The 16,999-nt window shown below is 37.7% G+C and overlaps 1 pseudogene; it reads right to left on the reverse strand.

The window, feature by feature from the left end:
* Window positions 1–11,797: 11,797 nt before the first annotated feature.
* Window positions 11,798–16,852, reverse strand: LOC139461620 (uncharacterized; annotated as a pseudogene).
* Window positions 16,853–16,999: the final 147 nt, after the last annotated feature.

Below are 16,999 nucleotides of genomic sequence, written 5' to 3' on the forward strand. Positions count from 1 at the left end.
TCATTTCATAATTCATTTCTTTTGACAGTACAAGTATGTTTATATTGTAGTTTCTTCCAAGTAAGTGTAAATTATGCTCAGTGGGCATTTCACATGACAGTCAATAACGTTGTCCAAGGATACAACACAGTGACTTGCATGAAATGGCCTCTGATGGAAGATTTGAATTGATAAATATATAAGTGTTACAGTCATAGTGTCTATCATGCTCTTGTATCGATGTCGTACCGGTTTTTTTTAACCTGCAGCTGAAGGCACTTGACATGTATGCGAGATGACACATATTTACTGATAACTAACCTTTGAGCATCAGTCGACCGAGCTGAATTCTGAACCTACACGAACAATTGTAAAATTCCCAGCAAGCGCCTCCGTGGTCTAGCGGATAGAGCTGGTTGGTTGGTTGGTTGTTTAACGCCGCACTTATCAATATTCGAGCTTTATGACGGCGGTCTGTAAATAATCAAGTCTGGACAAGACAATCCAGTGATTAATATCATGAGCATCGATCCACGCAATTGGGATCGATGCCATGCATCAACCAAGTCAGCGAGCCTGACCACCCGATCCCGTTAGTCGCCTTTTACGACAAGCAGAGTCACCTTTTACGGCATGTGTTGCTGAAGACCTATTCTACCCAGGAATCTTCACGGGTCGGAAGGTGAGTGATTCGATCAACAAAAGACGGTAAAAGATGGTACTTGTTTTTACCATGCCTGGCGTTCGGCATAAAAGGGGTGAAACAAGGTCTGGTCGGCTAGGAGTACAATACTGTAGGCTTGTATACTGACCGTATCTTGTACAATATGCTTGTTTATTACTCATAGGAGTAGAAATAACCGAGTTCCAAAAATCGTTTGTGCAATAGTACAAACATCATTTCTCTCGCACCAATCCATTGTTTCCGTCATGCGGGCGGCATTGTTTAATTCATTCGAATCTCACTGTGTCGTAAGGACGGAATGACGTCACACTAGAAACGACGTCATAGCTGAAGATTGTTGACGTCATTCGATACATTGTGGTGATGATCAGTGCTTCTTTTTAAATGGGGCTCAAAAGCATTAAGAAGTAATTGGTAATAAAGAAATTATTACACTCGCATGTGTGTCATACTGATTTTACGAAACTCATGAATTCATGTATCAAAGTCGCTCTCGCTTGGGAAATAGAAGAATTCTGACACTCTTTTCGTAAAATCAGTATTACACACATGCTCGTATAATAATCTCTATGTACTGACATATAGAATACTAAACGAGCTCCCGTGTAATACCAATTTTATGAAACGAGTGAATAGTTGTGGTATCTGACGAGCGAAAGCGAGTCAGATACCACAACTATTCACGAGTTTCATAAAATTGGTTTTACACGAGAGCGAGTTTAGTATTTTATTTATTACTTGTCATTTATAATGTTTTTAGAATTATACTGTTGAGTGTAAATAGGCTGACACCTACACGATCCATGCATGGCATAATCCAATTGAGTTTAACAGAATAATACTTCAAACACGTCAAAAGTTGAAACGTATGAATTTAATATCATACAATGGTCCACCTTTAGATTTCAGGCGTTCGTCCCACAAAATTATCGTAGTGCTAAGGCTATCACAACTCACATAATTTAACTTAGACTAACGACTGTCGTTGCGCTAGAGTACGATCGCCTTGTGGAACGGGGCCTTGCAGCTCAAAGTTTACAATAACGTCACAATACCCGATGACGTAATTTCTTGAATTTTGTTGCAAGATCCATCGGCGAAACAATGCCATGTGACGTCAGCCTAGCAACAAGGTTGCTGGGGTCATCGAGTGTACATAAGCTCCTCCCAGTGATCTATCATATCCACACACAATGTCGTTGAATACGCCAAGGGATGTTGAGAGCTTTCAATATTTGTTCGTGAAACGTGTTCCGAGAGTACATAAGCACGCGTTTTGGTATTACACAATGTGTAATAAAGCTGAATGTTTATTAAACGGGTGATCTCTTCACGGGCAAGTAATAAAGTATGCTTGTCAACTGACTTGTTAATATGTTGCAATACTCACCTTATCCTAAACACTATGCAGGTATTATGACCTCTTCTTGAGCCGTGTGCTGGTATATTGACCTTATCTTAAATACTATGCTGACTCTGTACAATATTATTATTTGGGGGTTAATAAATGATCAAAACATTATTGATGTTTGTACACAACATATCCTTCACATTATTCTTTACATTGACCTTATCTTATATACTATGCTGACTCTTGTCTTGTGAACTATGCTAGTATTCTAATCGTATCCTGTACAATATGCTCTCATTATTTGGGGGTTAATAAATGATCAAAACATTATTGATGTTTGTACACAACATATCCTTCACATTATTTTTACAAAACCCAACATTGACCTATATAGCAAAGTGTACAAATGACCCACATAACGAAGTAACAAGTGCGACAAATCTGAAATTTTTAACAACTTTTTTTTAAAGAAAAGTGAGAGAATCAGTATGGTTTTACGCCGCTCTTACGCAGCATTCCAGCAGTATCACTACGGGACACACCAGACTTAAGCTTCACATATTGTACCCATGTAGAGAATAGATATCGTGACCAGCGAACGCTACCTCACCGCCCCTCAGCAACTAAGAAGGGTCACGTTTACTGTCGTTTTCCGAAATTGCTGTGAAAATATATAGACAAATTAAACTATCGTAATGTACTTTGCCTATTTTCTTAACTTCTTCCTGATTTTGATCCTTGGATCGTGAGTTTCACGAAATTAGGCGTTAAACGTAATCAATTACTCACTCTTTTTATTTAAATATTGAATGGCCTTGTGGGGTTTAGCTGGGCCCTGTTCCTCAAGGCGATCGTAGCGCAACGACAGTCGTAAGTCTATCTTATGGTATAGGTGTTACGAAACCATTAGAGCTACTAAAGCTTTGTGGAACGGACCTCTGGAATATTGCTGAGTGTGGCGTTAAACAATATCGAATGTTGCACCGGTGGCGCAGTCGAATAATGCGTTGCAAACGTTGCGTCACTTATCATTCCAAGGATCTGGTGGTAGGTTCGAATCCCAGATTCTCACTGATTATGATCATTGCTTCATACCCATGTTAATGGGAAAACTGTTCGACCTGTGTCACTTTATTTTATTTCAACTGTCAGGCTGTGATATAACCGAATAAGTGTTCAATGAGGCTTTGAAACTAACTTATTCAATAAACACTTTTGTTTAAACCTTATAGTTGATGACAGTAAACACTCATGGCAAAACGTGGTCAGATGGTTCAATAAAGGTGTCGGTGGGTCGGTGACTATACTGCCTTACATCTTGGATATAAATATGTTGATATCATAAAGTATATGCCCTTTAGATATGTGGAGTGGGGCGTCATGTCGCGTGATTTAAGGTCATGTGATAGATCGCCATTATATACATTAAATATAACGCAGGGTGGGGTGGGGGTAGAGAAGATTATTCAAATCACCCAATCTGCCCTGCCCCACCCCCCATTAATCTTTCAGATTGCTGTACAATATTTCACACAACTACACTGTACTTTACATTAATTAAAACATACATTTAGTTATTTATTGTAACACATATATAACATCAACTTTGTTCCCCTACCCACGTTGAAACTACGTTCTTTAATGATAATAATAATGTTTCAGTCACAAACACATGACATTGACAATGTGAAATGTGAAAGCCTGACAAAGTTATTTTAGTATTTTTAAAACTTTAAAAACATATCATAGTTTGTCAACGCAAACTGTACTGTCCAAAACAACATTCTTACATTTTTTGCTTCAAATTGCGAGGACTGTTGCTGGATTGTTAAAAACAAATACTGTAGTATTTGTGAAACATCAATGTCCTTTCCAGCGCGAGACACCTTCGTCACACTCTCGGTCCGAGTGTGCAGAGAGACTGGCCGTAGAATAGCCTAGTGGTTATAACGTTGGCTCGTCTCGATTCCTGAACTTTCTGAAATAAAACAATCAAAGGTTTTCCGCTACAGAAAACATTGCCCCGGTGTGATAAAACAGATACTGTTACCATTGCACACTTATGAAAAACAGGTCAGCTTGATTTTTCTAATGCTTTGTTTACTAAACATTCGTTTCCAAAGCAAAGAGACTCGATCTATGTCATAAATCAATAAATTATAAAGGCTGGTACAAAGTGCTTCAAACTTTTAAATGTCATAATATGAGTTACAAAATTAGTGAAAAACATTTTAATTCATTATATTTCGCCCGTGCACTCTCTTGTTGGGTGAGGTTGGAGATAAGAAACATAAACATATGGATGTCCTGATACTTGGTGTATTTATTTCTCAGGATCCCTACAATTTTTTGGGCGAAATAATGACACTCTGCTTGTCCCTGGCTGCGAGGAACTCAATAGTTACTGTACTTAAAAATATTTTTTTAAAACAAGAAAGTTATTTTTATCAATCCTAAGATAAGCTTTTTATAATTTGTTCGTTTTCAGCTGACATAAGTCTTATATTCTCAATAGAGGTAGGGGTAACGAGACGCTTGGGAAAAGCGTTTCTACTTGATCTAGAATACTGGTCACAAATCATAAGAACATGGAATTCATCTTCTACATGGTTATGTCCCTTCGAAAAACAGGAAGTGCAGACACGTTCATTATATGGGATGTTGTTGTGACGCCCCAGTTCAACAGCAAGTCTGAAATTATTACACCGGGACATGGCTATAAGTGTACGTTGGTAAGAAGACATATCACAAGTAATATATGATTCCACATTTAGTAATGACTTGAACTGTGAGTAGTAACTGCATTTCGTTGGTGATGTCAGGGAAAAGTGCCAATATTAAGTGAGGCAGTCGTAAAATCTTCGTTTAAAATCTGTCATGAAATGTTGACTATTACCAATGTTTTGGCTTAGCCAAACAAAACCAAATCCAAACTGGAATAAAATCATTCTTATATGTGATGCCCATGTAAATTTACCATTATCATCAAGAAATGTTTGTATATAATAAGCTTGGATGGGTAGCCTGTGTTGTTCCATCTGAATTAGTCTGCACCAGTACTTGACTGCTCTTGACATGTAGTTATACTGTAGGGGGATCCTACCACAGTCTCCTAGAACCATGTTGTTATTGGTGAATTTATTTACTTTGAAAAAGGATTTGCAGAATCTGTTATGGACACTCTCAATAATGTTACAGTAAAACCATGGACATGCCAAAATGTCAATTTACAAATCAATAGCGTGTGTGTCCACCTCTGGTTGCGATGCAAGCAACACATCTTCGTCTCATGGAATGGACCAGGCGTCGCACAAAGTCCTGTGGGATATCTGTCCATATCTGCTGGAGCATGTTTCGATGTTCCTGGAGACTCTGTGGAACACGTGGTTGACGTCGAAGGCGCCGATCCATCTCATCCCACATGTGCTCGATTGGTGAGAGATCAGGGGAGCGAGCATTCACGTTGTATTGTTGAAGAGAACCCTAAACAAGTCGAGGAATATGAGGCCGGGCGTTGTGATGTGGAAAGGTAATGCCTGGGCCATGACGACGCAAAAACGGTAGAACAACAGGGTCGATGATCCCGTCGCGGTACCGCTGTCCATTGAGATTTCCCTCTACCACTATCAAACGGGTCCTCTGTCTTGCTGTAATCCCACCCCATACCATAACGCTGTCGCCCCCGAACCTATCTTCCATGACACAATGATTGACGTAACGTTCACCTCGACGTCTTTACACTCGAATCCGTCCATCGCTGTGGCCGAGGGGAAAACGAGACTCGTCAAGGATAGAACTTGTCCCCACTGCATGGCCGTCCAGCGTAGACGTTGCCTGCACCACTGTAGACGTGCTTGACTGTCAAAATGGGACGTCTGGTGGGTCTTCTGGCGACAATCCTCTGCACATCTGAGGCGACGATGTACAGTTTGTGAAGATATTAGTCGAAGGCCAGGGATGCTTCTTGCAGTCAATCGATTTCGTAGGTGTGTTGTTCGAATCCAGTTGCCTTGTCGATTATTGGTTACGCGTGGCCTGCCACTCCGAGGATGGTCTCTGACTGCATTCGTCTGTTGCCAACGTTGCCATAAACACCAAATGGTGTTTCTGTGAACGTCAAATTGTCTTGCAACATCACGTTGACTCGATCCTGCTTCAAGCATACCAATGGCTCGCAGACGCTCGTTTTCGGACAGGCGTGGCATTTCGTAATGTTGAGTAATTGCGTAATTGTGTTGTTTTTCTGAGTGGTTGTTGTCAGCACGATGCTAAACAATGTATATGGAACCCCGTTAACGCACATATGTTTATACCCATTCGTCGGTAGTGAAATGCATGGGGCTTGCATAAAAGTCAACTTTTGCATGGAATGCATGCTTTTCTGTAGCAGTTGCGGTTTTTCACTTGATTTCATACGACTCGTACATGTACTACAATATTGAAAACCAAACTTTACTTGTTTGAAAAATACTCTAAAATATTGGTGTCACAGGAACTTTTGTTGGTGAGTATATGACAACTATCAGCCTTCTATCAATGGTCATTATAAATAGGTTATTTCCAATAGATCAATTATCTATCATAATGTTCTGTGTACTTTTGTATGAAGAATATTATTTCCAAAATGCATTAAGATGATGATGATGATGATGATGATGATGATGATGATGATGATGATGATGATGATGATTAGAAATTTCATTGTCTTATCCCTTCCATATATAAACGAACATATATAATAATTGTTTAAAATATTAAAACATTACAGTTTGTGATTAAATGTTTATACAGGAGTTGGACGAGCACCAGCACTAATCAGCCCAGTGACCAATGCAGTCATTGATATGGTGAACTGGTGTGTCTGGCTCAATTGACACAACAATGCTGCTGATGCCATCTACTGACAGGTACATTTGTGATATGAGATACATTATTATGGTTCTGTTCTGATGTACAAAACCTTCCAAATGGCGTGCTGGTTTTCTTGGGGGAATTAGTCAGTAAAGAGTCGGAGTCACAGGAGACTAATTACAATTTTATTCACAAGAAACAAGGATAATTTACAATATCTTAAAATATAGCTGAAGGCGCCACAGAGAGTGGGCTGTGGGAGAAAGGTCTGCTTGGTATGAGCGTCAAACCCCTTCTGCCTAACATCTTGCATGTCTATCTATTTAGAACAATAAAAAGGAATAGGATTGGTTGATTGGGGTGTGCCCTATGGTTATGAATGGATGGACAGAGGGGAATACTTAATCCTGTTTGACTGGCACTAATCTTTCTTTTCTTTTTTTCTTTTTAAAAAAAATAATCTTTATTCACATTTCAAATAAAATACAATGTGTAGCATTTCATCAATTATACATTATTCAAAAACCAATTCCTTTACGTCAAACTTTCAAAACCTTTTGCAAATATAGACAATCATAAAATATCATATCGTACTAGTATTCTTTGCTAGGATTGAAAAAGTCTGTGGAAGGAAGACCAGAACTGAAAAAAATCTGTATAATTGCAATTTGAGAATCATATTGTAGTATCTAATAACTTCACGTTGAATATATTTCAAGTTTAGCAGAAAACCCTTTCGTGATTGTTTAAAGACAATAAATTTGATAAGTAATATAATTACATTGAGAGAGTTGTTATTCTTCCCCTTAAATCCAGATAAAATATTCTCTTTACAGAAGTCAAGTCTTCCTTCCACAGATGTCCTTAACCAGCAGAGAACAAGCTCCCACATGTGAGCAACATATTCACAATCATAACATGCATGTACAATAGTTTCACTATATTAAACACAGAAGCTGCAACTTGGTGAATCTTTATAACCAATACAATGTAAGTAATTATTTAAAAGTTATATGTAGTGGATAATCCTAAACTGAAACCATCTCAGTTCTACACTCTGGGTACACCTTGTTGCCATCAAATTAAACCCCACCCACTGTTCATCAGTAAATACTTTCTGTAAAGTTTCTTCCCACTTAAGCATTCCCTGACACTTGATGAAAGCTGGATGTAAGAGTGTGTTATAGAAGAGTTTACTGCCTTTATTACAATTGTGAGTAGTGAAACACTGTATGGCAAAATAGTTTGAAAAGAGACTCTAGGCATATTCTTAAAGTTGCAATTGTTTTTTTCTGGCAAGTTGCATTATTGATTGAACTATGCCCTGATATGTTAGGAAATCTGTTATTACTCCATATCTATCAATAAAAGAATATATTTCACCCGTTCCATCAAAAAGATCACCAACAAATGTAACTCCCTTACAATACCAAGTCGGATAAAAGATGGACTTTCCTCCTATCTGAAAGTTGTTATTAAACCATAAGGCCTGGTTTACGATGTCAATACTACCACTAATACTACTCTTTGATAAATAATTGCTCCAGGCTTATAATACATCTTTCCAAAAGAAGTTGTCTACAGCAGGAATAATTTTATCAATGACATATATAGCGTCTGCCATCCATAATCTGTTAATGTTTGGGATAGAATTCAATGAGAGAAATACCCATTTTGAGTTACTATAAAGTATTCTTTTCATCCAGGACAGTTTTTGTGAATCTATCATATCTTTAATAATAGGTACTTTGATCCCCCCCGCCCCCTCCCCCCCAAACTGATATGGCTGTGACGTTACATTTCTTTTAACCTTGTCTGGCTTTCCTTTTCACACAAAAGAAAAACATTTTTTTTGAAAGTTGTCTATTACTTCATCATTAGTGCTAGGTATAGATGTAAACAAATGATTTAATTTTGATAACAACAGTGATTTTAAAACTGTTTTTCTACCTATTGGGGTCAATAATCTTGCTTTCCATATGTTCATTTCCCTTTCAATTTTTTCAAATTTAACTGTATAGTTTAAGTCAACAATTTCTTCCAAATCAATAGAAAAATTAATTCCCAATAATTTAAACGTTATAGGAGTCCAGTCAAGATTCCAGTCTTTACAGAGCTTATAACGTGATCCCTCTTTTGAACCAATCCATATCAATTTGGTTTTGGCAGGGTTAACTTTTAATCCTGAATACCTAGCAAAAAGGTCGAACTGGCACTAATCTTGTTGACATATTTACTGGGTGCTTGGAAAGAGATTATGGTATCACTATAGACGAGCTATGTGGCTAATCCTTAATGAGTCTAAATTGAAGTATTTTCTGAATGTTATTCTAATATAGGTGATGACAGATTTACATAAATAAAATAGTTCAAAGGTAATCTATAAAACTATGTACATATATCTTTTGTCTTATTGGATATTATGTCTGGGAGGTGGGAGCTTGTTACCTTAGACTAGTTTTTATCTAAAAGCTTTAGATCTATTAATCTATGTAAACATAACTTTTGTCTTATTGGATATTATGTCTGGGAGACGGGATCTTGTTACCTTAGACTAGTTTTTATCTGAAAGCTTTAGATCTATTAAACTATGTAGACATAACTTTTGTCTTATTGGATATTATGTCTGGGAGGTGGGAGCTTGTTACCTTAGACTAGTTTTTATCTGAAAGCTTTAGATCTATTAAACTATGTAGACATAACTTTTGTCTTATTGGATATTATGTCTGGGAGATGGGATCTTGTTACCATGTTACAATGTTCTGATTATGATAACACAAAAACAACAGGCTTGCTGAAATTGAAAAGAACATTTATATGAAAATTACAATCAAAACTTTAATATTTTCTGATGCAGGGAGATTTATGACACCGCCATGACAGATCCACATCCTCAACCAGAAGGAGCCAACATGTATACCGAGGAGCCAGATATCACAGGATCCCTCACTTCACCAACCGTGGAAACTCTGTTGATGCAAAAAATAAAGCTTGAAATTCAATGCCTCACTTTGAAAAAGGAATACCTTAAATTGAAAATCATGAAACTAGCTAAAAGTATCATACATGTTGTTTGGGGATTAAAGAATTATTTATATATTTGAATATTAAATGTCACAATACATACTAAGCCCCATGATATGATACAACAGATTCTGGTAGAAAGACTAATGTGGAACATTTTTGAGAAATAATACATTGCATTTAGAATATTGCATATTTAAGAGGGTGAGGGATAATTAAGATGATTAAAAACAAAAGATACGTTGCAAAGAATGTACTGCCGATACAAATTGGATTTATTTTGAGGAAATGCTGAAAATTAAAATAAAATAATCTTACTTGGAAAGTTGGTATTGGCAAAGTGCTCCCGGTATCTGAGTGCAGCTACTGTTGGAGCAATCACTGGTTCCTACAAACTCATCATTTCCTGATCATCTCAACATGCACCTTAACAATTTTACACTTCAAATATTTATGAATTTTCCCTGAACTGCCCCAAGTCATTATCAATCTACAACTGCCCTGTTATTGCCTGAAAGACATAACTGTATATATACTTTTGTATCTAATTCAAGTGAATATATTTATAAGTTCATGTGTCCATATACAAACTTTAATAGATGATGAGCCACTGCATTGTCTTTTTCATATTTTCAATGACATTTGTTAACATAAATTCAAACAACCATGTCTGAAATAATTATGTAACTTAATAAAATCTTGTGTGCTTTTTCAATCATTGCTTTCCTCTCTAGGAATTGTTATTTTATATATCTGATGTCATTTCGCTATGTTACATTTTTGTTTTGTTGAACTTATTTGTGTGCCAAATATATAGTGCACACAAAATAACTTTGTTGATCATAATATTTCTACCTGACAAGCCTTCTCAGGTTTTAACCTGATTACCCCATGGAGAACAGGAAATGTGCGTTTGAGCTGGTCCTCTCAACGGTGCTCCTGGTTCTTTTGTGTGACCTGAAAAAAAAAAAAACATATCAGAGTGTAACCTGTAACATTAATCTTCAACAAGGTTTAAAAATATATATATTTGTCCTTTTATTGATCACTGTCACTTGTTCAAGAAATAATTTTGATCATTTGAAAACAATAATTTGCACTTTAGATTATTTAGGAAATTCCTACTGGTAATGTTTATAAAACAATATTCCCAATTACCACAAATATTCATCATGTTTACCAAAACAGGACATGATTACTTGTACATTTAGAACAACTAACATATAATAATAAATGTTAAAATAAAAACATATGGTTATCGTGTGAATAATAATCCGTAGTATTCCGGATTTTATCAAGACTGTTTTTGTAATTGCTTCGATTATCCAGACCAATTATTGCGTTTGTGCTCTATGAAAGAAAGATGGGCAAATATGTAATCGAGGTAGATACAAGGGACATCACTCCACACCCTGTAATACGCGACGTTGGTAAATGAAGGCAACCCTAGCAACAGAAGGCATTGATACACAAGGCAAAACACCGCCACGTTATTGACCATAAGATTGAAAAAACAGTTTTAAGTGGATATTTATTCTTTGTCTTGTAGCATTTATCAGCTTTATTTAATTTATGTTCCAGTTGGTGTTCAACAATATATGCTTTCTGTATCTGATCTATCAAGAGAGAAGTTTATGTGACATATGTGGATTGAATGGATTTAACATCTTGCTCCACAGCAGGGGCTGTAAAACGGATGGCATCATGATTTGCTTTTACGCCTTTGCAAGCATTTTTAAATCTGGTATCAACTAGCTGCATAAAGGAGGACAGATGTTCCGAGTGCTGTTGTAGAGTATGTGCGTTCACATCCTGTTTGGTGAGGTCATTTGTATGTTGGGCTAGAATATTGACATCATTTGTTATGGCTGTTCCAAACAATGTTTTTGATAAGGGACCAACAACAGTTAGAACAGCATACTTTGTACGGGTTGATGAAGGAGTTTTAGATTCGGGAATTAATTTCGTTAGTTGTTGTTGCGTTTCATTAAGTTGTGTAACACATTCTGTTTTAATAACATTCAAATGCATTCGTATTTGATTGAGGAGAGCACATGTACTATTGCCCTGATGGCAGCCGCTCATTGTGGGGATGCCTGGAACTGCTGGGATTTTAACCTCATAGGTGTGGATCCAGTTTTCTGTAGCAAGGTGAACTTTTGAGGTTGGCTGGTACACAATTCCATAATTAAGACGTTGTACAGGACTGGCACAAAAAAACTGGATGGGCGAAGACTGTCAGAAGCCATAGTATCATCAAACTCCAGGTAGACCCTCAGAGAAACGAAATAGAAAACCATAAGAAAAGATGGTCTGGAAAAACAAAATACCTACAGTACATTTGAAAATCCTAGCATTTATACAACACAGACATTATTTTGACTCTAAAGGGGAGGGGGGCGATCAAATACCATGGTTACAACTGGGAAATGACCCAAGAGAATAAGGAGACTTAGAACTAATAGATTAGTCAGTATACTAGGTCTCAGTGGGGTATTCGGTATCTCAGTGAGCTAGCACTATAAATCGGCATCAGTCCAGACTAATACAAGCAGCAACACAAACACACACACGTACATGCACATTGCTATATAAGTGCAATAATCTTGGACGCGACTTTAAACACAATTTCACCTCACCTCAAGCTGAGAAACACACCAATTTCGTTCTGCTGGATGCAGTGACCTACCACCCTAGCAAATGACACATTTTCGACCCTCAGAGTGTTTTTCACCTAAAATGTACCCAGTAGATGTCTTAGATGCATCTGTGGTGAGAATGAAAGGATGAGTAGGATTTGGGTAAGCAAGAAATGGATCAGACGTTAGTTTTTGCCTATGTGTGGTGAATGCTTGTTGGGCTTTGTCATACCATAGGAATTGTATGTCTTTCTTGAGAAGCTCATAGAGTGGAGATGCTATTCCTGAAAAATTTGAGACAAATTTCCGGTAATAGCTTGCCTAAAAAGTGCCTAACATCATAAACACCCTTTGGCTGAGGGGTTTGATTGACAGCTTCAATTTTGGATTGGTCAACTTTCACGCTGTCTTTGTTGAAAATGTGACCGAGATACTGAACTTGTTTGGCTGCAAATTTACATTTACTTGGTTTCAAAGTAAGGCCTGCTTGTTTGAATTTTTTCAGATATACAATTGTCAACGTAGTTTACAATATACTTCCAATTCATTTCTTTCAAAGCTTCTGAGATTGTACTTTGAAATGCCATTGGAGCATTTTTAAGGCCAAATGGGAGGCGATTCCACCCGAAAACACCATCTGGAGTATTGAAGGCTGATTTGTATTTTGACTCCGGATTGAGTGTAATTTGCCAGAAGCCACTAGCACAATCAAGAACACTGAATATTTTGGCGTGACTTTCTCAAACAGCATCAATAACATCCTCAAAACGATTCAAAGGGAAAATATGGACTTAGTGACAGAATTCTGTCAGCGATAATCGACTGCAAAACGAAAAGTATTGTCCCGTTGTTTAACCATAACCACTGGTGAATGCCATTCAGGGGAACTTGGCCTAATAATGTTAGCTCCCAACAGTTCTTTGATCTGCATAGAGCATTCTTTACGAATTAAGCACTTTGATGGCAGAAGGGAAGTCGGACTGGCCTGGCCTGGCCTCACCTGTCTCTATCTTGTGTTGATGTAAGTGTTTTTGACCTAGTTCAGACCAGTTGTGTGCAAAGACAGATTTTGTGTTTGTAGGAAATAGAGTAGCTGTTGTTTCTGTTCAGGTGTAAGATCAGATTCACCGAAATCAAAGGAGAGATTAGATGCAGATGTATTTCGTGAATGTTGGGATGAATGTTCCTGATATGTTTGCATTGGCTTGTGGTTATGGCCTGAACATAATACATTGATATGATGTGATGTAGGCTTTATGTGACCTAAAGTGTTAGAAGTGTTCTGTCTGTGAACTGAGAATCAGGCGTGAGTCCCTATTGCCCGGGAGCTCTATTCTGTGAATTATGAGCTCTCATGCAAACATTGTAATGATGTCCTACCCTGTTACAGTATGAGCAAATTGTTTGACAGTGTGGGCATGCAGAACGATTTGAGCAATACATACCTCAACCAATCTTTGCTTGAGGAATGGAGGGGTGTGAAGCGGGGACGTTGTTGATGTTGTTCCTACTGGCTGTAGCCACGTTGTTGTTGGGCCTGGTGAAATGGAGTTGGCAGTTGATTAGACAGCCGTGGTTGTTGCTATTGCTGTTGCTGTTGATATAAGGGCTGGGGAGCTGGAGAGGCAGCCTAGACAGGTGGGGCCTCAGTCTTCGAGATTAGGGTGGCAACCAGACTGGAGAGGTGGTAAACGTTTGCCATCATGTTGACCTCTGATGACTGCATGATCACCAGTGCTTTCTGGGCCAGCTCTGCCTGTGGATTTGTGGGCTCTTTGTTACATACCCACTGACGGACGTTGGGTCGAAGGCTATTTACAGCTACGGCCACAATGACAGATGCTGGCAGCTTCAGGTGGATGGTTGCTGTCTCGACCCGGGTGATGAAGGTGTTGATGGATTCCTCCTGTTCCTGGTCCAACTGTAACAAACTGACATCAAAGGCTGATGATTTGATAAATCTTTTGTGAAGGCTGCACCTTCAAGGTAAAATCAGACGACACTTCTTTTCATCATTTTAAGAGAAGAAATTGGAAAAGTTAACAAAGTCATCCCACCACGTTTGGGCATTCTCAGTTCCTGAGAACTGTGGTAGTTTGATGTGCGGCATGGGTGTTGACATCTAGCTGGTCGAGGGTACTGATGAGGATGATGGAGATGTAGAGGAGTAGGTTGCTGTTGTGGAAGCGATTGATGTGGTTGTAGCAGGTGACACAAGGATCGGCGTAGATGGTGACCGTGAGACAGGAGCTTGATGTAGCAAACTGGTCAGGAGGGACCTTGGCTCAGGCCTGTGCAGCATCTCTCAGTAGTTTGAAAGGGTGTATCCGGTAATCTAGAATTCAAGTCCACCATTTATAATGGTTTGACACTTTCATATTCAAACCGTCTCAATATATAGAATAAGCCTTGGGGAATTAGTTCGGGATCGGGCAGCACCTTCAAAGAAACCAAACAAAGTGTCTATGGCCAGCTCTTTTATTGGGGATTTCTCGACAGTCAACAATTCACATTTAAATAAAGAAATATTTTTAGATTTAAAGTACAAAGTCATATGGAACATTTACAGTTTTCATAAAAGAAGCAGTGATCACAGTAGTGTGTGATATTATTCAATGATTATATATAAGAGTGTAAGTTTCATGATATACAAATGCATCATGTATCAAGTGATAAACCAACCAATTACTAAGAACAATATTAAAGTCAGTATATACAAAGATACCTATGAACAAAACTTACATACAATATGTAATCTTATCTGAAACTTATTTTCAGCCACTCCTAATTATGATAACGCCTTTCAAAATGGTACTTCCTTTACGTATACCCTATTTACGTATAAACCTAGTTAAATCCAATATCAGTATCAAATGTACGCAGATTTACATTAAAATTACAACATGCGTTGGCTGTAACTTCTGAGCATATATCATTCATTTTTTATGCTGGTATATGTTATACTTGAGGGTCATATCTATAATTTACCTAAACTACCGGAGCAAACAAACTATATCTGATAGCATCCACATACACTGAGTTAACGGGCCCATTAACAAATGTCCATTCACATAACGCAATAGTATAATATGTTGATATATGCACATTTTAGGCATTGCTCGTAATGTAGGTTTGCTGAAGCTGTGTTACAAATGCATTGTGCTCAGACCTATGTAAATACAAGAGAGTTACCTATCTTATGTGTACATCGCTAACAGATTGACTAAATGGTAACCTGAATATTATTACTGCTCTAAGCTCTGGCTTAGTTGTGCTATAAGCATAAACATGTCTGATGTAAATACATCACATATTAGCTAAAGAAATTAACGTTTTCTGCCAGGCTAGTCCCATCAAACAACTCTTACAAACAATTATTTAAAGCTGTCGGGATTCTGTTTATGAACAATAAATACATGCAATGTATGGTTCATCATAGAATCTTTACATTAAAAGATAATGTACATAAATAGTCTGATCAAAGTGAGGTAGTTCGTCTGCATTTACACAACTTTTTCACATATACAAAATAACTGAGTCACACTAAAATATCAATATGTGGATAAAATACACAGCGTGCTACCACGACACCCAAGTGTTAACAACCTTTTTCCGTCTATACAATGTTGTTGATCTCAGAACATGTTTGATATTCTATATATGCTATACCGTGGAGTTAATACTTAAACGATTATTTTGTCTAAACCTAACGCACATACATTTATTTACAGATAAGTCCGTATTAAACAAATACAACCCACTATACAACCCAATATTTGCCCTTATACATGGTCATTAAATACCTTTACAGCTGATAATACTGCTCCATAAACGATACAAATTATAAAACAATTTAAATTATAAATTTAGAGAAATAGTAAGGTGAACATGCCTTACCAAACAGAACAAAACAAAGTGTCAATGGCCAACTCCTTTTGGGGGATTTTTCGACAGTGAGGTACCCCCGGGGCTAGCCAGTATATATACTCCAGACACCTTGAATGGTCACGAATGTACTGCATGTTCAATTATCAGCCTGCTATGACTAAAGCAGACATATAACAGTTACTTTAGCATCAATTGGACAAGATTCAAGCTGATGGCGGCAGAGGCTGTGTTCGGGTGGAGAGAAAGAGGTAGATTATTTGAACTCCTGGCTGCTAACAGTACACACGGTCGCCAATATGTGCTTGTCTGGGGCTCCTTCCTTCCTTGCTTTAGGACTGTGGGGCATACCTGAACGTTTAGACTTTTTATAACCGTAGTTCTAGCGTCGCTTTTTAAGGGGTCCTGCATCGGCTGAGACAAATAGGAAGCACGCATTTTGGCAAACTAGAACGCTTAATTTAAGAAATGAATAACATTATTCTTATGAAAGTTGTATGTGTAATATGTGAGGAACGTTCGATACATAGACGTTTACCATTTTGACGAAATCCTTGTGCACGAGCACAGTATTGACAAACCTAG

This window comes from Haliotis cracherodii, unplaced genomic scaffold (assembly GCF_022045235.1).
Source record: "Haliotis cracherodii isolate W230 unplaced genomic scaffold, xgHalCrac1.p SCAF_15, whole genome shotgun sequence".
NCBI classification, from domain to species: domain Eukaryota; kingdom Metazoa; phylum Mollusca; class Gastropoda; order Lepetellida; family Haliotidae; genus Haliotis; species Haliotis cracherodii.